We start from the raw sequence: 26,718 nt of genomic DNA, 5'->3' as shown, positions 1-26,718 counted from the left end.
TATTTGCACAAGTTTTCTTTATTGAATTAATTTTTAAAAAAAAATTCATTCATGGGATGATCGCATCACTGGATAAGAATGGCAATTTCCTTCCCTAAAGGATATTGGTGAACAGATGGTTTTTTCCAACAATGACAATGGATTCACGGTCATCATCAGATTCTTATTTCCAGGTGGATTCAAACCTCGGTCCCCCGAACAGTATCTCAGCCTCTAAGGAGTAATGGACAGAAGACTAAATAGAAAATATACACTAGAAATCACACAATGTCTTGGCTTATGTTTCCATCGTGAGATCCATCGCTGCTATGGATACCAGGTAAAGAGCTGAAGAGACTGCAATGCCCCCAGCCAGAGTTGCAGCAGTCACCAGGTTTCATAGCCGACTGGGAAAATGCAATCAGGGAGTATAGGACATGACTCATCCCGATCCTATGTTTGGATTTAAAACTTTCCTTTGATTTTTATCCACAAAATGAAAGATTACATTGTTTCCAATAAACAAATGTCTGTGGAGAGCAACAGAATCCATCACTGTAAAGATGCGCAGACCTACCTAACAAATAAAGGGCCATCGAGATCATCACAGAATTCCTACAGTGTGGAAGATGGCCATTCGGTCCATACCAACCCTCCAAAGAGCATCCCACCCAGTCTCTCACCCTGTGCATTTTGCACACAAGATACTATGGGCAATTTAGCATAGTCAATCTACATAATTTGCACATTTTTGGACTGTGGGAGGAAACCAGAGCATCTGGAGGAAACTCACACAGACAGTGTCTGGGTAAGACACTCTTCGTCAGGTCAGTGCGGACTTGATGGGCTAAGTGGTCTGCTCCCACACTGGAGGGATTCTATGATCTCCAGAAACAAGCCCAAAACACATGGTTTTTGAATCTACTATAACAATGTGTGGAGTTGGATGAACACAGCAGGCCAAGCAGAATCTCAGGACAACAAAAGCTGACGTTTCAGGCCTTAACCCTTCTCTAGGCCCGAAACGTCAGCTTTTGTGCTCCTGAGATGCTGCTTGGCCTGATGTGTTCATCCAGCTCCACACATTGTTGTCTTGGATTCTCCAGCATCTGCAGTTCCCATTATCACGGATACTATTTTTGCTTCTACTGTTAGCTATATTCAAACCAATCAACGTATTCAGAAATTTGCTGGTAGTTAACCAGTCCTGATGAACCAGGAAATCCCTTTTCACATATCATGCAGGTGGATAGTCTTTTGTCAGTGTGAATGTGTCGATGTGTTGTGACAACGTGACTATTTCCAAGCTCTACCTTACACAACTGTTAGTGTAACATTTTATTCACAATACTAGCACCTTTAATTGAGCAGGGATCGGTAACATCTGTACAAACAGCCCAAAACCATGGTTCATTTGATAGTGAGAGTGACAGCAAAGTTCTTCAACTGTGGTTGTCTAAGAACTCGCTGGTGTGTTAACAGTTTGGATGACAATGAATCCGTTCCCACACTCAGAGCTCATGAAAGGTCTCTCCCCAGAGTGAACTCGCTGGTGTATCAGTGGGGAATTCCAGTCAGCAAAGCCTTTCCCTCACGCAGAACAGGTCAATGGTCTCTCTCCAGTGTGACTCTGGTGGTCAGTTTCTAGCTGGGTTGGATGAAGAAATTCCTTCCTGCAATCTGCACATTTCCACACACTCTCCCCAGTGTCACTGCACTGGTGTTCGGACATTTCAGATGAATCTTCACAGACTCTTCAACACACACACCATGTGTGTTTCTCCCCAATGTGAGTGCTGCTTTTTCCTTCAATGTTCAAAATCCTGAGAAAATTGGGTTGTGATAAACAAAGTGACCGTCAGACCTGGATGTGGACCTGTTTGAATTCTCCAACTGCAGACTATTTTTCAAACAGAAAGTAAGTGTAGCAAGTAAGAAACCAGAAGGGGACAGATTGTGAAACTGAGAAATTCTCTGGACATGTGTGGAGCAACACTTGGGGAATATGCTGGATCACCATTAGAACAAATTCATTCATAAATATCCTCCAGGTAAGGGATCCAGTCAGTGTTTGCATCAAACTACCAAAAGAGAGAAGTGGGAGAGCCAGCGAGGAAGGACAGTCATTGTATAGATCTGTAACTCAACCTTTCGGTCCCTCTGAAAGACTAAGAATCGTGCACAAGTAAAATTGTGGAAATCTGAAACAAAAAAAAATGCTTCGTCAGAGTTGTACAGCACAAAACAACCCCTTTGGTTCCAGTTGTCCACGCTGACCAGATATCCCAAATTAATCTAATCCCATTTGCAAGCATTTGACCTACATTCTGCTACACCCTTCCTATTCACATACCCATCCAGATGCCTCTTAAATGTCATAATTGTCCCACCTCCCACCAGTTCCTCTGGCAGCTCATTCTACACAGGCACCACCCACTTTCCCTTTTTTAAAAAAAAACAAAATTTGCTAGAAAAGCTCAGCAGGCCTGGTAGCATCTGTGGAGGAGGAAAAAAAAAGTTAACATTTCGGGACCGGTGACCCTTCCTCAGAACCCGAAACTCTTCTCTCCTCCAGAGATGGTGCCAAACCTGCTGAGCTTTTCCAGCAACTTTGTTTTTTTTTCAGATTTACAGCATCTGCAGTTCTTTTGGTCCCCTTTTAAGACTTTCCCTCTCAGCTTAAGCCAGTGTTATTAGTTCTAGTCTCCCCTAACCTGGGAAAACAATCTTGGCAATTCACCCTACGCCCACCATAATTTTAACAACGTCTATAAGGTCACCAGTCAGCCTTCAATGCTCCAGGGAAAATAGCCCCAGCATATTCAACCTCTCCCTACAGCTCAAAACTTCCACCTCTTGCAACATCCTTGTAAATTTTTTCTGCACCCTGCTAATTTTGACAGCATCATTTCTATAGCAGGGAGACCAGAATTGAACAGTATTCCAAAAGCAGCATAATCAATGTCTTGTTCAGCCTATAACATGACCTCCCAACTCCTACACTCAATGCACTGACCAATAAAGGCAAGCATAGCAAATATCATCTTCACTACCTTCTGTACCTGCCATCCACCTTCAAGGAACTGTGCACATGCACCCCAAGGAGTCTCTGTTGCATAACAGTCCCCAGGGCCTCATCAGTAACTGTTTAAGTCCTGCCCTGATTTTCATTACCATAATGCAATCGCTCACATTTATCTGAACTAAACTTATTTCTATCACTCCTTGGCCCATCAACCCATGTGATTACGTTCCCATTGTACTTGGGAAGTAAACTCCTTTGCTGTTTACCACAAAAACAGTTTGTGTCATCTGCAAACTTACTAACCATTCCTCCAATATTCATTCCACAAGATTTGCATCAATGATAAAAAAAGCAGTGGACCCAGCACCGATCCTTGCAGTACACTGCTGTTCATAGTCCTCAAGACTGAACCCGCTCCCCCCCGCCCCACCATGATCCTGTTTCCTACCTTCAAGCCAATTTTGTTTCAAATAGCTAACTCTCCCTGGATCCCATTTGATCTAATCTTGCTAACCAGTCTATCATGTGAAGCGTTGGTGAATGCCTTGCTGAAGCCCATAATAGACAGTGTCCACTGCTTTGCCTTCTTCAATCTTCTTTGTCACTTCTTCAAAAAACTCAATCAATTAAGTGAGACAAGACTTCCTACTCACAAAGCCATGTTGACTATCCCTAATCAGTCTTTGCTCCTCTAAACACATGCAAATCCTGTCCCTCAGAATCCCCTCCAGCAATTTACCCACCACTGACATCAGGCTCAACGGTCGATGGTCCTCTGGCTTTTCCTTAAAGAATGGCACCACATTAGCCACCCGGCCTTCTGGCACTTCACTAGTGTCAGTGATACAAATATCTCAGCAAGGGGGCCAGCAATTACTTACCCAGCTTCTCCCAGAGTTTGTGGGTAACACCTGATCAGGTGCCAGGAACCTATACACCTTTATGCATTTTAAGACATCCAGCACCTAGATCTCTGTAATATAGACACTTTTCACGACTCATTATTTGTGTTTCCAAGTTCTCTCAGTTCTATATCCTTCTTGGCAGTAAATACTAATGCGAAATACTCATTCACTATCTCAGCCTGCAGTTCCTCACAGACAGCCTTGTTGATCTTTAAAGGGGCCCTATTTTCTCTCTAGTTGCTTTTTTGTCCAAGTGAAGTTTCAGAATCTCTTGGGATTCCCCTTAACTCAATTTGCCAAAGATAGCTCATGTCTCCTTTTTGCCGTCCTGATTTCTCTTGAGTATACTCCTACTGCCCCTGTACTTCGAGGGATTGACCCAATTCCTGTTGTCAATACCCGACGTGCTGCCTTCTTTTTCTTGACCAGAGCCTCAATTTCTCCAGTCATCCAGTATCCCCTACATTTACCAGCCTTGCCCTTCACATGAACTGAAACATATTGTGCCTGGGCTCTCCTTATTTTAGTTTTGAAGGCCTCCCACTTTCCAAGCATTCCTTGACCTGCATATTACCTCTCCCGATCATCTTTTGGAAGTTCCTGCCCAATAATGTCAAAGTTAGCCTTACTTCAATTTAATATACATTTCAAAATTCTAAATATGTAAGTTTTATATTTAAACTGATCACATCTGCCTGCATCTGGCATATTGCCCTCTCAACCTCTCTTATCTATGTCTTTATTCAAATGTCTTTTAAACAATGTGACTGTACCTGTATCTACCACCTCCTGAAAGTTCGTTCCACACATGGGCAACTCCATAAGAATAAAAATATCCCTCATGTCTTTTTCAATATGTCTTTCTCCTCTCACCTTATACACATGTCCCCTTGTCTTGAAATCACCCAACCTTGGGAATAAACCCTTGCTATTCGCATAATCTGTGCCCTCATGATTTTATGAATCTCTGAGGTCACTATTTAACCCGTTATGCTGCAGTGAAAAAAGTCCTAGCTTTGGCTGTCTATTTGATAATCAAGCCCTCCAATCCTGGCAACATCCCAGCGAGTCTATTCTGAACTGTCTCCAGTTTAATAATAATGTCCTTCCTGTAACAGGGCAACCAGAGCTGCACACAATACCTCAAATGAAGCCTAAACAATGTCCTATACAACCTCAACACAACATCCCAACTCTGAGACTCAGAGGTCTGAGCAATGAAGGCAAGTGTGCTAAACAACATATTAACCACCCTGTCTACTTGTCTACATAAACTTCAAAGAATTATGTACCTGAATCTCAGCATTTCTCTGTTTCACAACTCTACCCTGGGTGCAACCATCAATTGTACAAGTCCTATCCTTGTTCATTTTACTAAAATACAATATCTCACATTTATTCAAATTGAACTTCATCCTCCACTCAACTCATTGACATAATTCATCAAGATCTCGCTGTCATCTTAGATAACCTTCACTAACCACTAATTCTAGTATCATCTGCAAACTTACTAATCTTGTCCCTTAAATTCTCATCCAAATCATTAATCTAAATGAAAAACAAAAGTGGACCCTGCACCGATTTCTGCAGAAGACGCTGGTCACAGAACTCCACTCTGAAAAATCCCCCAACACCACATTCTCTCCGACAACTAAGCCAATTCCGCTTCCAATTAGCGAGCTCTTCCTGAATCACGTGTGATCTAAAGTTACTCATTAGTCGACCATGTGGAACCCTGTCAAAGGCTTCACTCTCACTCTGGGAGGTGCTGCAAATCTGACCCAATTCTCCCGCCATTTGTCCATCATTCCTTGAAAAGTTAAATCCCAACTCTCTTCTGAGAATAACTGCTAAATCTGCATCCAGCTGCCATTCAGACTGTTCCAGATCCTGGGAACTTGCTGAGTCAAACAAACAATCTTCACATTTTCACCCTGCATTATTTGCCAGTTAGCTGAATGTTGTATTCTACGGTTACCAAACATTGCTACAGTGGAGAATTATCTCAGCTTCTGTTAGCTCTCTCCAAACCAGAGACCCACCATAATTTTAATTGACTTATGGGGTGTGGTCTTTGCTGCACAGACTAATATTGATTGCCCATTTTTATTCGATTTGGAGAAAGTGGTACTTTCTATTACTGCTGCACTCCATGTGTTCTGAGTGCACCACTGTGCTGTTTCGATGATAATCCGCCCTGGAGCCTCACAACCCTCACTATTGCAGGAATCATATCTCAAACCTCACTACCCACCCGATCATGCCCTCGAGCCTCACTACCTGCATTACTGCAGGCATCACACTCGAGCCTCAACACCCTTCACATCTCTGGAATCCCTCTCCAGCCTCACTCCCTGCCGATCGTTAGAATCCCCCATTAGCCTCATAACTCACACCATCTATTCAGATTCCCCCAGTCTCACAAACCACCTAATCTTCTCCAGCCCACAAACTGCTCCCACGATGAAGCATTCCACTCTTGCACATCCCAGATATCCAAGTTCTTCAAGGACCGCAACTTTCCCCCCACAGTGGTCGAGAACGCCCTTGACCGCGTCTCCCGCATTTCCCGCAACACATCCCTCACACCCCGCCCCCGCCACAACCGGATCCCCCTCATTCTCACACACCACCCCACCAACCTCCGGATACAACGCATCATCCTCCGACACTTCCGCTATCTACAATCCGACCCCACTGCCCAAGACATTTTTCCCTCCCCACCCCTGTCTGCTTTCCGGAGAGACCACTCTCTCTGTGACTCCCTTGTTCGCTCCACACTGCCCTCCATCCCCACCACACCTGGCACCCTCCCCCGCAACGGCAGGAAAGGCTACACTTGCCCCCGCACCTCCTCCCTCACCCCAATCCCAGGCCCCAAGATGATATTCCACATTAAGCAGAGGTTCACCTGCACATCTGCCAATGCGGTATACTGCATCCACTGTACCCGGTGTGGCTTCCTCTACATTGGGGAAACCAAGTGGAGGCTTGGGGACCGCTTTGCAGATCACCTCCGCTCAGTTCGCAACAAACAAGTGCACCTCCCAGTCACGATCCATTTCCACTCCCCCTCCTATTCTTTTGATGACATGTCCATCACGGGCCTCCTGCAGTGCCACAATGATGCCACCCAAAGGTTGCAGGAACAGCAACTCATATTCCACCTGGGAACCCTGCAGCCCAATGGTATCAATGTGGACTTCACCAGCTTCAAAATCTCCCCTTCCCCCACCGCACCACACAACCAGCCCAGCTCTTCCCCTCCACCCACTGCATCCCATAACCAGTCCAACCTGTCTCTGCCTCCCTAACCTGTTCTTCCCCTCACCCATCCCTTCCTCCCACCCCAAGCCGCACCTCCATCTCCTACCTACCAACCTCATCCCACCTCCTTGACCTGTCCGTCTTCCCTGGACTGACCTATCCCCTCCCTACCTATCTTCTTTTCTCTCCATCTTCAGTCTGCCTCCCCCTCTCTCCCTATTTATTCCAAAACCCTCACCCCATCCCCCTCTCTGAAGAAGGGTCTGGGCCCAAAACGTCAGCTTTTGTGATCCTGAGATGCTGCTGGGCCTGCCGTGTTCATCCAGCCTCACATTTCATTATCTTGGATTCTCCAGCATCTGCAGTTCCCATTATCACAAACTTCTTTAGTTCTATAATTGTCTTCAGCCTCACAAACCTCCCTTTGCCTGAGGTCTCCTCCAGCCTCACAATCTTCCTCATTTCTGTAATCTCTTCCAAGCTCACTTTTCCCTATTTTTGTAGTCTCCTCCAGTCTCAGAACCCTTCCTGTCTCTAATATCGTCCAGCCTCACAAATGGATGACACAAGAACGAAATTTCTTTCCTCTAATACAATCCTAATTTTTATACATCCACTTGATGGCGGTGCTTTCAATTTCCTGGGCTTCAGGCCCCAGAATTGAGGTAAACCGCATTACGTCTATACCTCACTTTTCTCCCAAAATACTGACCAATCATGAGTCATTTATTCTAATAGCTCATATTCTGAAATGACTTGAAATATTGCTGGGTATCTTCCTATGTGAAGAGTCTCGGAAGTCTACAGTACAGAAAAAGGCTTTGTGGCCCATCCAGCCAGTGCCGGTTAAAAACCACCTAACCATTCTAATCTAATTTTCCAGAACTTGGCCCATAGACTTGTCTGTGTTGGCATCACAAGTGTACATCTAAATATGCCTTAAATGTTATGAGGATCTCTGTGCCTACCACCCTCAGAGAGAGTGAGGTTCAGTGCCATTGTCACAGCATGATGACATCACAGACAGGAACAGAGACGAGCTGAGTCTGTGCAAACCAAAGATCCCCCACACACTGTGAAGGACGGGAGGGTCCCTGATAGGGGGCAGAGGAGATTTAACAGAATGGTTTGTAGGAAGAGGGTTTTTAGTTGCATGGTTAGGGCTGTTTTTATTATAATTTCATATGACTTAGACATTGCTGGTACATATTGAGAATATCCATCTACAACGGATGGACTCTCCTTCTCAACCTCTCCCCTCGCCTGGGGTGCGGTAATCTTCAGGTTAAACCAGCCCTATGGTCAGGTAGGACAATGGTGACTTTACCTTAGGCATAGTGATGCCACTGTGCCTCGGTGGTGTAGAGGGGAATGTTGCATGTGGTGGATGGGACACCACTCTGACACTGCTTCACCTGGAGGATGTTACCTTTCTTTAATATTGTTGGGGTTGTACTCATGCAGGGAAGTGGAAAATGTTCCAACACAATCCGGATGAGTGCCTTACACACAGGAAACAAACCGTCATTGGGGAATCAGGTGCTTGGAGAAACTAAGATTGATCTCCTTGGAACAAAGGATTTTGAGGGGACCTTTGATAGGCGGTGTTTCCAAAAGATAAACATTAGGACGGCAAAACGTACACTCAACTGGCCATAAAAAAGGACTACAGGACATATATTGAAAGTCGTAGGAAAGATCTATAGAGAGAATGGAGTAATAAAAGAGAAATTTTACACCGCAAATGGGAACGAGCAGGAACACAATACTCACACACAATGCCAATATCCAGGTGCTGATGAATTCAGTAATTCTGTCAGTTTCGCGTTACAATTATTGAGCTTCCCACCTGAAAGTCCACTTGTAATATCCTGTAACACAAATTCATAAAATACATCACTGACAGTCCGGTTAGAAATTCACAACAACCCCTCCTCCTGGCCAAGGATAACTGTGCATTGTTCCTGCTGCACATTATTCCTTGTGGGGGTCCACAGCTGATTCGGGGGAAATTTATTTGGGTTTCTAGGAATTTCCACATTGGGACTTCACGTCACTGAACAGAACAACAGGTGTTTGACACACGGCAAAGAATGGCCAAGATTTAGTGAGATGCAGGCAGCAGGATTTGCTTCCTTTTCTTTCCTTCTGTGCTGCTGCACTGCCACAATGAGACATTAGCTTTGCCGGCCCAATGCAACTTGATGAACAAGTTGTCTCGATTCTGAGGAATGGGCAGTAAGCTTCTCCCAGTCATTTGAAAGAATGCCCCTTAAAAAGGCAGCAATTACGTCTCTGTCATGTTGCCCAGGGCTCCCAACAAAAAGATGAGAAGAATGAGAGAGGATCTCATAAAAAGGGATAACAGTCAAGTTCCATGAGGGTTAGAGTTTATGGAGAGACATTGATAAATGGGCGACAAGTTGACAAATGAAGTATAATATGGGAAAAGGTGAAGTTGTTTATTTTTGACGAGATGACCAAAGAACAGTGTTATTTAAAAAATGTAAAAACTGTGGAAAACTGCGACACAAAGGGATTCAGGCATAATTGTGCAGGAAGCATGAAGCAAGCACACAGTTGCAACAGGTAATCGGGAAGGGTCATGGGATGTTATCCCTTATGTCAAGGTGTTTGCAGTAGAAGAGTTTGGAATACATGTCTTAGGAAAAATGTACGAATTGCTGGCAAGACCACATCTGGAGGAATGCGAGCAGCTTTTTTTGGTCCACTTATTCGAGCAAGTATATCACTTCACTGGAGGCATTTCAAAGATGGACTAGGATGATCACTGGTTTGGAGGGATTATCTTTTAAGCTAAGACTAAACGGGACTGGAATATACTAACTAGATTGTTTTGAAGAATGAGAGATGATCTAATTAAAAATACAGGATTCTCAAGTGACAGGATAAATGCTGAGGGAATATTTCTCATCGTGGGAGCAGATTCTTGATAAGGCAGAGAAGAGAGCGTTCTCTTTTGGAATAGTCAAATTTAAGGCAACACAGACATGGGTAAGGGGTTTCAGTCGCAAATGAGGTGGACAGAAGGAGCATTTTAGAGATTGACATTTCTGGCATTTGTGATTGAAATGTATGCTAAGATGTTCATCTTGAGCGCAGATATGAGAGCATTGTTGAGAAGGGTGCAGTTCAGCCTCAGACAGCTCTCAATGAGAGGGATGGATTCAGTACAGTAGTAAGGAAAAATAATTTGTAATAATAACTGAAGGCAATGTGTTTAAAGATCACAAAGTGTTATTGGAGGAAATTTCAACTAATCAAGTAGTGGAAGCATGATAAGCAGTTTTATAATTGAGTAACAGTGGAGCAAAGTGATGGAGACGAGTTAAATCTGAACATTGTAGTATACATGTGAAAGTTAACACAGTGCTTGTGGAAGACCTCACCTCCTGGCAGGATGTTGGTGAGAAACAGCATGGGCCAGGGATAGATCCTTGAGGGACATCGACTACATGGATTTCAGACAGGAAAGAGAGAGACAGAGTGGAGATGGAGTGGGATTTTCCAATGATGGTGAGGTCAAACATTGGTTTTAAACAGAATAGGTGAGAAGGACATAACCAGAAAAGAGAAACAAACAGAACAAGTAACAATATCTGTGAACTGGCATGGGGGAAGAGGCAAGGAGGAGGAGGAGAAATAAGAGGTGGAATATTTGTAGTTTAGTGAGAATAGGGCAAAGGGTTATGATGAACTTTGATAAGGCTTGACGTCAGACTGGACAAAGAAGCAAGTTTAAGCCTAAAATGAGGAGCAACGTGCCAGGCAATTTGGTTTGGTGGGCTCGTGGAAGAGAGGGAAGCAACGGAGGCAGCTGATTGGATTGTCTCAATGTTAGTGACATAGAAACTCCATGTGTCTCCCTCACTTGCTGTTGGAGGGGAGGATGGAGGAGACAGGATGACGGGCGTGTTTTGCAAAAAATGCCAGTGTTAGTGATATTTAAAAATGAGTGAACAAACCTGCTGAATTAAACTTTTATCCAGAATATTAAAACGAACAACAGAAGTCAGGCCTCGAATCCCATCTCAGCAGATGAAATTTGAATTCATGAAATCAGCAGGTGGAATTCGAATTTAATGAAAAAAAATGGAATTAAGAATCAACTGTTGCCATGGAACTATTGCTAATGGCATAAAACAAAAAAATCTAATGTCCTTCAGGGAAAGAAATTTGCCAACCTCAGCAAGCCACTCAGTTGCAAATCACTGCAAAGTCTCAACAAAGGAATGAAACTGGGTGGAGCACTTGGCATCGACCAAGGAACTAGGAAAGACAACTGCAGAATCAGCCCGATCGACTCCCCAAACTCCTCCTTACTAATACCTGGGGGCTAGTGGCAAAATTTGGAGAGCCGACTCAAAGACGAGTCAAGAAACAGTGTCAGGCTCATGGAAACACCTTACAAACAATGATACACGTCACCACCACTGTCATTAGTGAAGGCCTGTCCCAGCAGACGTGGCAGCACAGTGCTATTCCGACCAGATTACTTGACCTGGGAGTACTCAACATTGACTCTGACGCCTGGAAGTCTCATGGCTCCTGCTGATTACGATGTACCATCTCCCTCTGTTGATAAATAGGCATCAGTATTATCGCTAGATTATTGATCCAAAGACCGAGATAACATTCTGGGGACCTGGGTTCGAATCCTGCCATGGCAGATGGTGAAAATTGAATTAAATAATGATCTGAAATTAAGAGTCTAATGATGACCATGAAACCATTGCCAATTATCAGGAAAGACCCATCTGGTTCACTTATGTCCTTTCAGGAAATTTGCCATCGTTACCTGGTCTGGATGACATGTGACTCCAAAACATAGCGATGTGGTTGACTCTTTATTGCCTTCCAAGTAATAAATGCTGGTCCAGCCAGCAATTTCCACATCCCAAGAGTGAATTTTAATCAACAAAAAAACTCCTCCATGTTGAACAGCTCTTGGAGAAAGCACTGAGAGTGTGAATAGCACTAAATGTACTCAATGCCCACCTTCAGGAGTAGTTTGCAGGAGGATTGCCAATCAAGCTGGTCGGGTCCTAAAGGACAAAGCTGCCTGGCTGGGACTGCAGCAGGTGGTGATGCACCAAACAGGGAAAACATAGCTGATCTCATCATCACCAATTTCCCAGCTGCAGAGGCATCTGTCCGTGACAGGATTGATAACAGCAACCGCTGCACAGTCCTGTGGAGCCAAAGCCTCATCTTAAACTTGAGAATACCCTCCATTGCGTTGGGTGGCACAAACTTCGGCTGAAAGGAACAGACATGGAACAGACGCACGAACTCAAAACCAGATATCTATGAGGCTTTGAGAGAGACTACAACAGTAGCAGACCTTCTCCAGCACAATCTGTAACCTCATGGCCCAGCATACCCAAGAGTCAGCCATTGCCATTGACCCAGGAGACAAACACTGGTTGAATGGAATAGTATCGGAGTACATGCCAAGAACAGTACAAGGCAGACTTAAAAATAAGGTGCCAACCTGGTAAAACTAGCAAACAGGACTATCTGCATGCCAAATAGCATAAGCAGCAAGAGTTAGAGCTAAGCCACCCCATAACCAATAGATCAGATGCAAGCTCTGCAGTTCTGTCACACCCAGTCGTGAACGGTGATGAACAATTAAACAACTCACTGGAGGAAGCATGCCAAAAATCCCCATCCTTACTGAGAGGAGCCCAACCTATCCATGCAAAAGATAAGAGTGCAGCAATCTTAAGCCATAAGTGTCAACTGGATGATCCATCTCAGCCTTCTCCAGAGGTCCCCAACATCAGAGATGTGAGTTTTCATCCAATTTGATTCATTTCAAATAATATCAATAAATGGAAGAATTGTGCAAAGGTTATGGGTCCAGACAACACTGGCAATAGTACCGATGACTAGTGCTCTAGAGCTTGCTAGCCACCAAGCCAAACTGTTTCGTCCTGCTGCAGCGCTGGCATCTACTGACAATTTGGAAAATGGCCCAGGTCTGTTCAGCACAAAAACACAGCAAATCCAACCCAACCAATTTCCCCTCAAGCAGTCTACTCTCTATCGTCAGTAAACTGATGGAAGGTGTTGTCAACAGCACTATTAAGCAGCACTTACTCAGCAGTAACCAGCTCAGCGACATCCAGTTTGGGCCACGGCGGGCATTCGGTTCCTGATCTTATTACAGACTTGATCCGCAAATTCACAAGCAGCTGAATCCCTGAGGTGAAGTGAGGGTAAACAGCAGAGCCCTGCACAAAAACCACTTATTTCCACTTCAGTGACAATGACCCGACAGTGACACCTTAGTATCAGCTCATCCGCTGAACCTCTCATCTATTCCTGTGTTACCTCTAGACTTAACTATCCAAACTCACTGCCAGTCGGCCTCCCACATTCAACATCCCTGAAACCTCAAGAAAACCTGAAATTCTGCTGCACACAAGTTCATTTGTACCAAGACCTGTTCACCCATCACTGCTGTGCTCCCTGACCCACAAAGGCTCCTATTTGTAAGCAACGATTTAAAATTCCCACCCTTGATTTAATTCCTGGCTGTGATGAGCCCTATCTCCCTGCACCACACAACCTTCAAGACTTCAATAACTCATTTAGTTCCAGGCTCCAACAGTGTGTTTAATCATTGCTTCACTTTGGGAGGCTGTTTCTACAGTTGCCAGGCAACCTGGTCTGGAATTCCCATGATAAACCTCTTAGGTTTGCCTTCCTTCCTTGAGAGAGTCAGGAAAACCTGCAAATTTGGTAACTTTCTGGTCACCTGACCTAATATGGCCTTATGCCAAAAGTTTTGATAATATTTTTGTGAAATTATAAAACATGATAAAAATACAAATTGTTTGTTGATTTGGACATACACCATTAGCTCTTCAGTATCGCCAGATGAACGATCTGTAACTTCTCAAATGACCGCATTGTGGGAGCACCTTCATCATACAAACTGCAGCAGGACACGAAAGTTAAACAACACCTTCTCCACAGGCAACAGGGCTTTGACAACGATCGCTGGTATCTGTGGAAGGAGAAACAGAGTAAATGTTACAGAAGTGCAAAATGAATGACACAGAATAAAAATGCTGTCGAATTTGGTGGTCTGAAATGGAAGAGAAATGCAGTCTCTTTCTGGGAAAATATTTCCTGGCTGTGAAAGATACCATTCAAAAATTAATCTGGTAAGAGAGCAGCACATGGTCGGGTGTGGACAGCAGTGGAAAATTTATTTACAGAAAAGGTAAAAGGAACTAACTGTAAAATACTACAGAGATCAAATATATCCATCATTCGAGACTGAAGAGATTAAACACCGACAAAAGTGATCAAGGATTACAGAAATGAGTATGACCAGTGCATGCTGCAATGATCCCACACTCTGGGAAAGAAATGCCAGAAGAAACAAACATTTTTCTTGGATAAGTGATAATAGGAACTGTAGATGCTGGAGAATCCGAGATAACAAGGTGTGGAGCTGGATGAACACAGCAGGCCAAGGAGCATCTTAGGAGCAGGAAAGCTGACGTTTCGGGCCTGGAATGGGGGAGGGCAAGAGGATTCTGAACTAAATAGGGAGAGAGGGGGAGACAGATAAAAGATGGAGAGAGAAGATAGGTGGAGAGGAGACAGACAAGTTAAAGAGGCGGGCATGGAGCAGGTAAAGGCGAGTATCGGTGGGTAGGTAGGGAGGTGATGGGTCAGTCCAGGGAGGACGGACAGGTCTTTGGGGTGGGATGAGGTTAGGAGGCAGGAAATAGGGGCGCAACTTGAGGTGGGAGGAGGGGATAGGAGAGAGGAAGAACAGGTTAGGGAGGCAGGGACAAGCTGGGCTAGTTTTGGGATGCGGCTGGGGGAGGGGAGATTTTGAAGCTTGTGAAATCCACATTGACACCGTTGGGCTGCAGGGTTCCCAAGCGGAATGTGAGTTGTTGTTCCTGCAGCCCTTGGGTGGCATCGTTGTGGCACTGCAGGTGGCCCAGAATAGACATGCGTCTGAGGAACAGGACAGGGAGTTGAAATGGTTCGCGACTGGGAGGTGCAGTTGTTTATTGCAAACCGAGAGTAGGTGTCCTGCAAAGCGGTCCCCAAGCTTCTGCTTGGTTCCCCCGATGTAGAGGAGGCGACAACAGGAACAGCAGATGCAGTATACCACATTGGCAGATGTGCAGGTGAACATCTGCTTGATGTGAAAAGACTACTTGGGGCCTGGGATGGGGGTGAGGGAGGTGGTGTGGGGGCAAGTGTAGCACTTCCTGCGGTTGCTGGGAAAAGTGCCGGGTGCGCTGGGGCTGGAGGGGAGTGTGGAGCAGACAAGGGAGTCACGGAGAGAGCGGTCCCTCCAGAAAACAGGCAAGGGTAGGGAGGGGAAAATGTCTTTGATGGTGGGTCGGATGGCTGATAGCAGAAGTGTCAGAGGATGATGCCTTGGATCCAGACATTGGTGCAGTGGTATGTGAGGATGAGGGGGGATTCTTTTTCGGTTGTTATTGCAGGGGCGGGGTGCGAGGGAGGAATTGTGGGAAATGCAGGAGACACGGTCAAGAGCGATCTCGACCACTGCGGGCGGGGGGAGAGGAGAAGAGAGACAAGCTGGGTCCTTGAAAAACAAGGACATCTGAGATGTACGAGAGTGGTATCCTGGGAGCAGATGCGGCGGAGGTGAAGGATTTGGGAATAGGAGATGGCATTTTTGCAGGACAGTGGGCAGGAGGAGGTGTATTCTAGGTAGCTGTGGGAGTCAGTGGGCCTGAAATGGATATCGGTTTCTAGACAGTTGCCCAAGACGGAAACAGAGATCCAGGAAGGTGAGAGAGGTGTTAGAGATGGTCCAGGTGAATTTAAGGTTGGGGTGGTAGGTGTTGGCGAAGTGGACGAACTGTTCGAGCTCCTCATGGGAGCACAAGGCAACGCTGATACAGCAATCCAAGTACTGGACGAAGAGGGGGGGTTCAGGGCCAGTGTAGGTACGGAAAAGGGATTGTTCCAACAAAGAGGCAGGCATAGCTTGGGCCCATGCGGGTACCCATGGCCACCCTCTTTGTCTGTCAGGTGTGGGAGGAGTTGATAGAGAAGTTGTTGAGGGAGAGGATGAGTTCACCTAAGCACATAATGGGGGGTCAGTGGAGGGGAACTGATCAGACCTACAGGACAGGAAATAGCGTAGGGCATTTAGGCCATCTGTGTGGGGAATGCAGGTGCTAATGTGGTATACTGCATCCACTGTACCCGTTGAGGCCTCCTCTACATCGCAGAAACCAAGCAAAGGGTTGGGGCCACTTTACAGAACATCTACACTCAGTTCGCAATAAACAACTGCTCATCCCCCACCTCCCTAACCTGTTCTTCCTCTCACCTTTCCCCTCCTCTCATCTCAAGCTGCACCTCCATTTCCTACCTGCTAACTTCATCCCAACCCCTTGACCTGTTCGTCCTCCCTAGACTGACCTATCCTCTCCCTACGTCCCCACCTACACTCACCTTTACCTGCTCCATCCCCACCTCTTTAACTTGTCTGTCTCCTCTCTACCTGTCTCCCCCTCTCTCCCTGTTTATTTCAGTATCCCCTTCCCCTCCCCCTCCCCCATTTCTGAAGGGTCTGGGCCCGAAAAGGTCAGCTTTCCTGCTCCTCTGATGTTGCCTGGCCTGTTGTGTTCCTCCAGCTCCACATCTTGTGTCGAGGCCCGAAACGTCAGCTTTTGTGCTCCTGAGATGCTGCTGGGCCTGCTGTGTTCATCCTGCCTCACATTTTATTATCCACATCTCGTCCTCTCACTTTCCGCCAAAGACGCCTGCGCATGCGCGCAGCTTCACATGGCCTTTTTAAGTTTCAAAACTAGCGCGCATGCGCCCCGCGGACCATTGCCCCCAATAAAGATGGTGGCGGTCACACGCGCCTATCGCTCTCGGAAGCATTGATTTGTTTTCTTCAACCGTGAGTCTGGGAGATTCAAATTGTGTGTTTTTCGACGTGCGGTAAGTGTTTTTAAAACTCCCAAACCCATACGCATATCTTTTCCCTCAGGCTTCCTGCCGTTTTGCTTTCTTTACCGTGTCCTGCTCTTACCTCAATTGCACAAATCTTGGTCTGAGCGCAGGATCTAGGCCCGAAACGTCAGCTTACCTGCTGTGTTCATCCAGCTGCACACCGTGTTATCTCGAATTCTCCAGCATCTGCGGTTCGTATTCCCTTAGTGACCCTGTACGCCTTTATGGGATGATCACGTGGTTTTCACCGATCCCGCCCCCTCCTCATTCTGATTTGTTAGAACGGCAGCGGCTTCCGCCCGGTCTTGCATGGCATCTCTGTGCCCTACAACCACACATCAACGAATACCAGTCACGGACGGACATAGAGCAGTTTTTCCGCCGTCTTCGCCTGCATGCCTACTTCTTCAACCGGGAACCCAACCCTCCTTCCACTGACCCCTTCACCCGCTTCCAACACAAGTCCTCCTCCTGGACACCACCCCCAGGCCTCCTACCCTCCCTCGACCTCTTCATCTCCAACTGCCGTCGAGACATCAACCGCCTCAACCTCTCCACCCCTCTCACCCTCTCCAACCTCTCCCCCGCAGAACGGGCAGCCCTCCGCTCCAACCCCAACCTCACCATCAAACCCGCAGACAAGGGTGGCGCAGTGGTAGTATGGCGCACTGACCTCTACATCGCCGAGGCCAGACGCCAACTCTCCGACACCACCTCCTACCGCCTCCTCGATCATGACCCCACACCCGAGCACCAAACCATCATCTCCAACACCATTCACGACCTCATCACCTCAGGGGACCTCCCACCCACAGCCTCCAACCTCATTGTTCCCCAACCCCGCACGGCCTGTTTCTATCTCCTTCCCAAAATCCACAAACCTGCCTGCCCTGGTCGACCCATCGTCTCAGCCTGCTCCTGCCCCACCGAACTCATCTCCACCTATCTGGACTCCATTTTCTCCCCTTTGGTCCAGGAACTCCCCACCTACGTCCGTGACACCACCCACGCCCTCCACCTCCTCCAGGACTTCCAATTCCCTGGCCCCCAACACCTCATATTCACCATGGACGTCCAGTCCCTGTACACCTGCATTCCGCATGGAGATGGCCTCAAGGCCCTCCGCTTCTTCCTGTCCCGCAGGCCCGACCAGTCCCCCTCCACCGACACTCTCATCCGCCTAGCTGAACTCGTCCTCACACTCAACAACTTCTCTTTTGACTCCTCCCACTTCCTACAGACTAAGGGGGTGGCCATGGGCACCCGCATGGGCCCCAGCTATGCCTGCCTCTTTGTAGGTTACGTGGAACAGTCCCTCTTCCGCACCTACACAGGCCCCAAACCCCACCTCTTCCTCCGGTACATTGATGACTGTATCGGCGCCGCCTCTTGCTCCCCAGAGGAGCTCGAACAGTTCATCCACTTCACCAACACCTTCCACCCCAACCTTCAGTTCACCTGGGCCATCTCCAGCACATCCCTCACCTTCCTGGACCTCTCAGTCTCCATCTCAGGCAACCAGCTTGTAACTGATGTCCACTTCAAGCCCACCGACTCCCACAGCTACCTAGAATACACCTCCTCCCACCCACCCTCCTGCAAAAATTCCATCCCCTATTCCCAATTCCTCCGCCTCCGCCGCATCTGCTCCCACGACAAGACATTCCACTCCCGCACATCCCAGATGTCCAAGTTCTTTAAGGACCGCAACTTTCCCCCCACGGTGATCGAGAACGCCCTTGACCGCGTCTCCCGCATTTCCCGCGACACATCCCTCACACCCCGCCCCCGCCACAACCGCCCCAAGAGGATCCCCCTCGTTCTCACACACCACCCTACCAACCTCCGGATACAACGCATTATCCTCCGACACTTCCGCCATTTACAATCCGACCCCACCACCCAAGACATTTTTCCATCCCCTCCCCTGTCTGCTTTCCGGAGAGACCACTCTCTCCGCGACTCCCTTGTTCGCTCCACACTGCCCTCCAACCCCACCACACCCGGCACCTTCCCCTGCAACCGCAGGAAATGCTACACTTGTCCCCACACCTCCTCCCTCACCCCCATCCCAGGCCCCAAGATGACATTCCACATCAAGCAGAGGTTCACCTGCACATCCACCAATGTGGTATACTGCATCCACTGTACCCGGTGCGGCTTCCTCTACATTGGGGAAACCAAGCGGAGGCTTGGGGACCGCTTTGCAGAACACCTCCGCTCAGTTCGCAAAAAACAACTGCACCTCCCAGTCGCAAACCATTTCCACTCCCCCTCCCATTCTCTTGATGACATGTCCATCATGGGCCTCCTGCACTGCCACCATGATGCCACCCGAAGGTTGCAGGAACAGCAACTCATATTCCGCCTGGGAACCCTGCAGCCATATGGTATCAATGTGGACTTCACCAGTTTCAAAATCTCCCCTTCCCCTACTGCATCCCTCAACCAGCCCAGTTCGTCCCCTCCCCCCACTGCACCACACAACCAGCCCAGCTCTTCCCCCCCCACCCACTGCATCCCAAAACCAGTCCAACCGGTCTCTGCCTCCCTAACCGGTTCTTCCTCTCACCCATCCCTTCCTCCCACCCCAAGCCGCACCCCCCGCTACCTACTAACCTCATCCCACCTCCTTGACCTGTCCGTCTTCCCTGGACTGACCTATCCCCTCCCTACCTCCCCACCTACACTCTCTCCACCTATCTTCTTTACTCTCCATCTTCGGTCCGCCTCCCCCTCTCTCCCTATTTATTCCAGTTCCCTCCCCCCATCCCCCTCTCTGATGAAGGGTCTAGGCCCGAAACGTCAGCTTTTGTGCTCCTGAGATGCTGCTTGGCCTGCTGTGTTCATCCAGCCTCACATTTTATTATCTCTGTGCCCCTATTGGTCCCGCGCTGACATCAATCATCCGAACACCATTGTGAGCTGGAGCATGCGCAGTGCTTTGTGTTGTCGTTGTTCGAAGCTAATGATCGTCGTCGCAATGTTGCATTTTGAGACAAATGAGACTGAGAACTGGATGAGAAAGATTGTTACATTAGCGACCCTCGGGCTTTAATAAGTCGCTCTGAGGAAGGGGCACTGCACCCGAAACGTTAACTCTGTCTTTTTACCTTCACAGATGCTGCCAGACCTGCTGAGCTTTTCCAGCAACTTTGTTTATGTTCCTGATTTACAACATCCCAGTTCTTTTGTTATTTTTTAATGAGTCGCGATTGAAAGGGCTTCCTGCAGCTCAAAGCTAAAGATAGCTCTTGATACCGCTCTGTCAACGAATAGAGAAATGGCGGTGAAATAAGGGTAATAAATACAGGTCTAGCAGTCCTCAGGTAAGATGTAAAGGAAGTAATTATGAATATGAAGAACATCACGTGGTGAAGTGAGGTGAGTGTTGTTCATATGAACTGTGATTGGGCAGAGAGGGAGGTTAATCAAAAAGAACAAGCAGAAAAGAGATTCTCAAGAAAGGTCTGTGCAATGGAAAGCAATGAGAATCAGAAGATAAAAGCCCAAGACGGAGGAAACAGTTTGAAGAACGGGGCTGCAAAAACTCCAATAAGTTGTTTCATGACATAAGCAGTATAATCCACATTCAACTGGAAATAGCTGTCTGAGTTTGTCACTGTAGTTTACTTAACAGATAACCTTCTCCACACTTTGCATCAATAAAGCTGACAGTTTTTTCATAAATTAGTTCTGCTGCCAAGTCCATTCCTGTTTGAAAAGGAGTGTAGATCACCTTTAAATAAACAACGCTAAATGTCAATCCAGGCTGGCAGCCAAACTCCACTCTGTCACAATTGACTGATCCTTGCCCCTGGTAACTGGCTGGTAAGACACTGCTCACTGTCATGGTGCAATATTTCACCTCAAGATGAGCTTTCAACCACATTACTCACCCCCACGCCCATTACCACAAAGACCACATACAATTTCAACATCGACAACATCTCAGTTCATCTGCTGCTGAAACTCTCATCCATTCCTTTGTTACCTCTCGACTTAACCCCCCCCCCCCCCGCCCAAACACACTCCCGGCTGGCTTCTTAATTCTACTTCCCTGAAATCTTGAGATGATCCAAAAATCTGCTGCCCATGTGTTTAAAGACCCACCCATTTTGACATCTTCAAGTTTTGCCATCCTGTGCTCATTAATATACACATTTTCTGGGTGGCAAAGCACCAAGGTATTGAAATTCATATCCTTATTTTGAAATTTTGTCATCACACCTCCTTCTTTTGATAGTGCCTCCAGCTGCAAAACCCTCTGAGATATATCTGAAGAAAGCTCTCTGGACACAAAACAATAATGCTGCTCTCTCTCCACTAGCACTGCCAGTTAAGCTGAGTTTTTCATCAATTTCTGCTTATGTTACTACTTTCAAGCATCTACTGTTCTTTTGCTTTTTCCTTCAAGACATTTGTTCTCCCTGACTTCCAACCTCCAGTAGATTTCTGGTTTTAACTCTCCCACCTTTTTCATGTTTTCAGTTTCCAAGGCCATAAGCTCTTGAATTTACTCCTAAACATCCCTGGTTTTCAAATTCCCTTTGTTTGTTCAGGATATTCCTTGAAACCTAGTTCTTTGGCCAGTTTTGGGTCACTTGTCATATGTTCATATGTGCCTGGTATTAAATATTGTTTTGTGACAACCTTGTGTAATATGAAAGATCGTTGGATTGAATCAAAAATGTGAAAACATTTAAATTGTTCTTTTGGAAAACGTCACTAATCCTTCACAATCATCTGGTAACTCCTTACCTAATATCATTGTAAGTGTGACTTCACCGCACGGACTGCAATGGTTCAGAAATGCCAAACATCAAACTCTCCAGTTGTAATTGAGGATTGGCAATAGTTACCGATAGCTGTGGAGAGTGATCCAAAGTTCATGCATCAGGAAATGTTGAATGAATGACATGGTGCAGAACTTATTGGGTAATATAAGCTCAGAAACAGAACAGAAAAGGACTGCATTACGAATAATTCCTGACTATGAAACATACTTTGGGAAGACAGAGCTAAATCCATAGGGTTTGATCAAAGGAATGTGGTGGATACCTCATCTAGATGTAATCTGATAGAGTGACAGAAGCATTAAACAGAAAGGTACTCACGCATTATTAGAGACAGAGGGAAGGCAGAAGTGAAACAGAGCAATATGCTGAAATGGATTCAGATCCATACTAAAGGAGACACACCAGCCCTAGAGCTACAGAACCTCTCACAGGTAACAGGCATAGCACTAAAACTCAACATTGACAAATGGTCAAAAATACTCAACCACGTCACTGTTGACAATTTGAGATTCTCCTGTTGCACCTGCAGCTGGAAAGATATCAGAAATACTGGAGTTTGATAAAAATCTCTCAGTTGAGGAAATCCCTAAGGAACAGGTTATGTCACAGTGCTACTGTTGCTGCATGATGACATCACACACGGGAACACAGAGCATCTGGGTTTGTGCAAACCAGAGATCACCCACGCATTGGGAAGGACAGAGGGTCGCTGAGATGGAGCAGACCTGTTCCTTTGCCAGAAAGGTTAAACATTGAAAGATTTAGGATGTCAGGATTAACGGAAGCCGAAGGGAGATTTGGCAGAGCTGTACTGTTTACTGTTGGTTTAGGCAATGTCGGCAAAACAAGGGATTCACATTCACAGCAAAGAAATGGATCATGGGATACAGATGTCAGATTTAGATCAACATGAAGGTAACAATGGAAAAATTACATGCAGTGAGCGGTAATGACAGGGACCTCAGTATTTCCACTCAAAAGGCCAACAATGTCCAGTTTCTGAATAATCGATTGATCATCCCAAATTTTGATTTGATGTTTGTTTCAAGTTTCCTGTCTGTGATTTCTTTTATATAATCTGTAAAAGAAGTTTAGTAAGGACAGTGTCAGTCTAGGTTAGAAATCAGACACACAAATTATTCCCTTTGTTTGATTTAATATTTTATATGTATGTCCTCATATGAGCCTCAGTGAAAGAAGCTTCAAAAATCCATCACTATCAGTGCAGAGATAAAAGTATAATAACTGGTTCAAAACATTGACACTGTTTCTCTCTCCCTAGAGGTTTTCAGTCGTACTGGGTGCTCTAACACCTCTCTTTTATTTCAGGAATTCACAACATCCCTCCTGCTGGCTGAGGATGACCAGGTATACTCAGAACAGAGATTATCATACATTGTGAAGGAGGGGAGGATCGTCAGAGGATATAGATTCATTCATAAACCAGAAAGTTTCAGGACTGAGGGATTTGTGATGTGATGGACCAACTGGAGTTAGAGGGAGATCTGACAGGTCTTATAGGCTCATAATTGGTTTAGGTAAAGCAAATAAAAGCAATAAGTTCACAGTATTTGAGGGAAAACGGGCCATGAAAAACAACTTTAAGATTTTGGACAAGATCGACAAGGAGGATCTGATGAAGAAGCTATATGAAAGGGATTGCACAGCCAGGCTGCAGTAATTGTTTGTAGATAGTTTGACTGAGCAGACAAAATCGCTGCATTTAAACTCTAGTCTCTGTCGAGGCATGGGTTTGAATCCTACTGGTAACCAAAATCATGAGTGATCTACCTCAGGCAGTCACATCGAAGGAGCTGGGCAACTTCAAGTTTGCAACGTTTACACCTTTTCTGGGTGATTGAGGCTCCTTGGGCCTCTGATACTGTCGGTGCTGAAAGTGGGAAAATGGGCAACAGACTCCGAAAACAACAAGAGCTCTGGCTTCACAACGGCCCTTCAGAACTCCGCTAACACCCTGCTTTAGCGGATTTTGCATAGCTTGTTGATGCCGGTTTGTATGGCTCAACCGGTCAGCATTAGGTGGTAAACTGAAAAGTTGGGTGTTTGAGACCATCCAGGCACACAACTTTATTTATTTTGGATCAAGCAATTTGAGTGACCACTGACCTGCATTTAACCCATGAAAAAGCTACAACAAGATTGGATTCAAAACACATCCATCAATGATTCTCTCTTCCCCAGCTCCACGCGGAGTGAGACTGGGACAAGCAGCAGGGTTTGACCTCGCTCTCCAATCACCATTGACAGATTTTATGGGCAGAGAGATCAAGGACAGAGAAATCAAAAGATCGTACAAATGGTTTGAGTGCAGTCTCCAATAAACAGTCTCTGCAGGTGACCTAAAGTGTTAAACGGTGTGAGTAAAGTGTCAACAGCTGAATAACAGGTGAAGGGATGACCTTTAATCCAATTAAATGAGGCAGAGAGATAATTACAAAAACAAACTAAAAATAAGGTCGTGCTCGGCACAAACCAATTTTTGATGAAGGGCCTAGGCCCGAAACATCAGCTTTCCTGCTCCTAAGATGCTGCTTGGCCTGCTGTGTTCATCCAGCTCCACACCTTGTTATGGCTGGAATTATGTGATAGGTATAAGAATCGCTTGCTGATAGTCTAAACAAAGTAATAAATAATCCAAAACTGTACAAACTAATCGAGAGAGAGGTCATAACAATTTATCAAGGTGATGGTGTCGAAATAGGACAATAAGGAAGATTTTATAGATACAGAACAGTACAGTGGGATCACATGTAGACATGAACTTAAGATCATGATTGAGGCTGTCTTCATGGGCATGGAATTTGGCTATCAGTTTCTGTTCAGTGATTCTGCTTTGTTGTGTGTCTCAAAGGCCACCTTGCATGCTGACCCAAAGATCAGAAGCTTAATGTACTTTTCTGCTGAAGTGTTCCCCAACTGGGAGGGAACATTCTTATCTGGCAATTGTTGCACAGAGTCAATTCATTTGTTGTCATGATCTCACTAAAGTACCATGCCTGGGGCATTCTTGCCTGCACTGTGTGAGATCGATAGTGTTGGCCGAGCCACATAAGTATCTCCCTTTACGTGATGGGTGATGTGCCCATATGTGATGGTAGTATATGTGTCAATGATCTGACACCTTTCAGAGGCACCAGTGACAGGGTTGTGTGGTGTTGTGGTCGATGTTGTCCTGAAGGTTGGGTAGCTCGCTGCGAACAACAGCCTGATTGAGGTTTGAAGGTTGTTTGAAGGTGAGAAGTGGAGGTGTACGGATCATCTTGGTGAGATGCTGGTCATCATCAATGACATGTTGAAGGCTGTGGAGAACATGGTGCAGTCTCTCCGCTCTGGGGAATTACTTTATGATGAAGGGTACTCTATAGGTCGCATCCTGTGTCTGTCTTCTGAGGAGGCCATTGTGGGTTTTCGCTGTGGCACATCGGAACTGGTGAGGCTCTGTCCAAAAATAAGTCTGTCGGTGATCAAAAAGTGTTAGATGGTGTGAGTAAAATGTTTACAGCTGAATAGCAAGGGAAGGGATGACCTATAATCCAAGTAGAGGAGGAAGAGAGATAATTACAAGAAAATTAAAAAAAGACGGTGCTGGAGAGAAACAAAATGACTTTGTTTTTCCTGCAGAACTTTAACACCAATTTTGAGCACTTATTCCAGGATTTTAAATGAATATTTTAAAGTTATTGCCCTCATCCTTGAGCAGCCCACCTGACTGCTAACTGCTCTGTCAGACGCTGAATAAATCTGGGAAATTGCTTCAATAAACCCAGTCATTTCTGTTACAGATCGTAAGGAATTCTCATTTGGCTGACGAGACACGATCAACACTTTGTCTGTTCTGCGTGCAGGGTCTCAGCGAAGATCTGAAGAGACTTTGTACAACTGGAGGTTTCACTGTTTAAGGAACTGTCGCCAATTTTACTGCTTACATCAGCCAGTGCATCGGAGGTCTGCAGAGCCGGCAACTGATCGAATCGGGGGGAGCTGGTTACATTGAAACTACATTTAAACTCTCTCCCAACTGAGAAAGGCCTCAAATATTTATCACAGTTTCAAGCAAACTACAAAACACATATAGAATCGTGAATTGAATTATTGATCATGTATCATCCATGTGTTAGGATGACAGAATGAAAGAACACTGCTGATGGTTCAAATCTGAAAGACTAAAAGTGAATGTGAGAGACACCCAGCAGGGCAGAATCTAATCTATCAGCAGGGAATCTCTCCACCCTCAGAGACTGGGGTTAGATTCTTTCGAGCAGAATAGACTGAGCAAGGGTCACCAGCCACAAAAGGTTAACACTTTTTTCTTCTTCACAGATGCAGCCAGACCTGCTGAGATTTTCTAGAAACTTCTGTTTTTGTTATACACCGAGTGACGGGGGAGAGGGGAGGGTGGTGAGGAAGTGGGTGTGATGTATACATTTATGAGGGAAACAGACAGAGTAAACAAGATGAATCTTTGTGCTTGGCGGTGGGAGCAATATCGCGGGGACAAGGACAGACACTTTAGATGAGATGTGAGGATTTTTTTTCACTCAGATAGTGGGAATCTGAAACTCACAGCCTGGAAATGTGGGAGAGGTGAAAACAATCATCACATTCCACTGGTCTTTAGCTGTATAAAATAAGCGCTGAAAGAACTGTGGATGTTGTATATCAGAAACAAAACAGATATTGTTGACAAAGTTCATAATAATAAAATGTGTAGCTGGATGAA

At 45.9% G+C, this 26,718-nt stretch overlaps 2 long non-coding RNA genes across 4 annotated transcripts; one reads left to right on the top strand and one right to left on the bottom strand.

The window, feature by feature from the left end:
- On the bottom strand, positions 1 to 17,418 carry LOC125450220 (uncharacterized). Of its 2 annotated transcripts, none has more exons than XR_007247051.2 (4): positions 17,315 to 17,418; positions 14,061 to 14,215; positions 8,950 to 9,047; positions 1 to 2,180 (listed from the first exon to the last, which is right to left on the bottom strand). It is a non-coding gene; the product is annotated as an uncharacterized LOC125450220 (long non-coding RNA). The 2 variants fall into 2 exon arrangements; XR_007247052.2 differs by lacking the exon at positions 17,315 to 17,418 and adding an exon at positions 14,450 to 14,578.
- On the top strand, positions 17,057 to 26,718 carry LOC125449877 (uncharacterized). 2 transcript variants are annotated; one of them, XR_009446271.1, is made up of 3 exons: positions 17,057 to 17,166; positions 23,307 to 23,345; positions 25,781 to 26,718. It is a non-coding gene; the product is annotated as an uncharacterized LOC125449877 (long non-coding RNA). The 2 variants fall into 2 exon arrangements; XR_009446270.1 differs by lacking the exon at positions 23,307 to 23,345.

The sequence above is a fragment of the Stegostoma tigrinum genome, chromosome 10 (genome assembly GCF_030684315.1).
Source record: "Stegostoma tigrinum isolate sSteTig4 chromosome 10, sSteTig4.hap1, whole genome shotgun sequence".
NCBI classification, from domain to species: domain Eukaryota; kingdom Metazoa; phylum Chordata; class Chondrichthyes; order Orectolobiformes; family Stegostomatidae; genus Stegostoma; species Stegostoma tigrinum.
The sequence above is the reverse complement of the archived record's forward strand: the minus strand, read 5'-3'. Positions and strand labels throughout refer to the sequence as shown.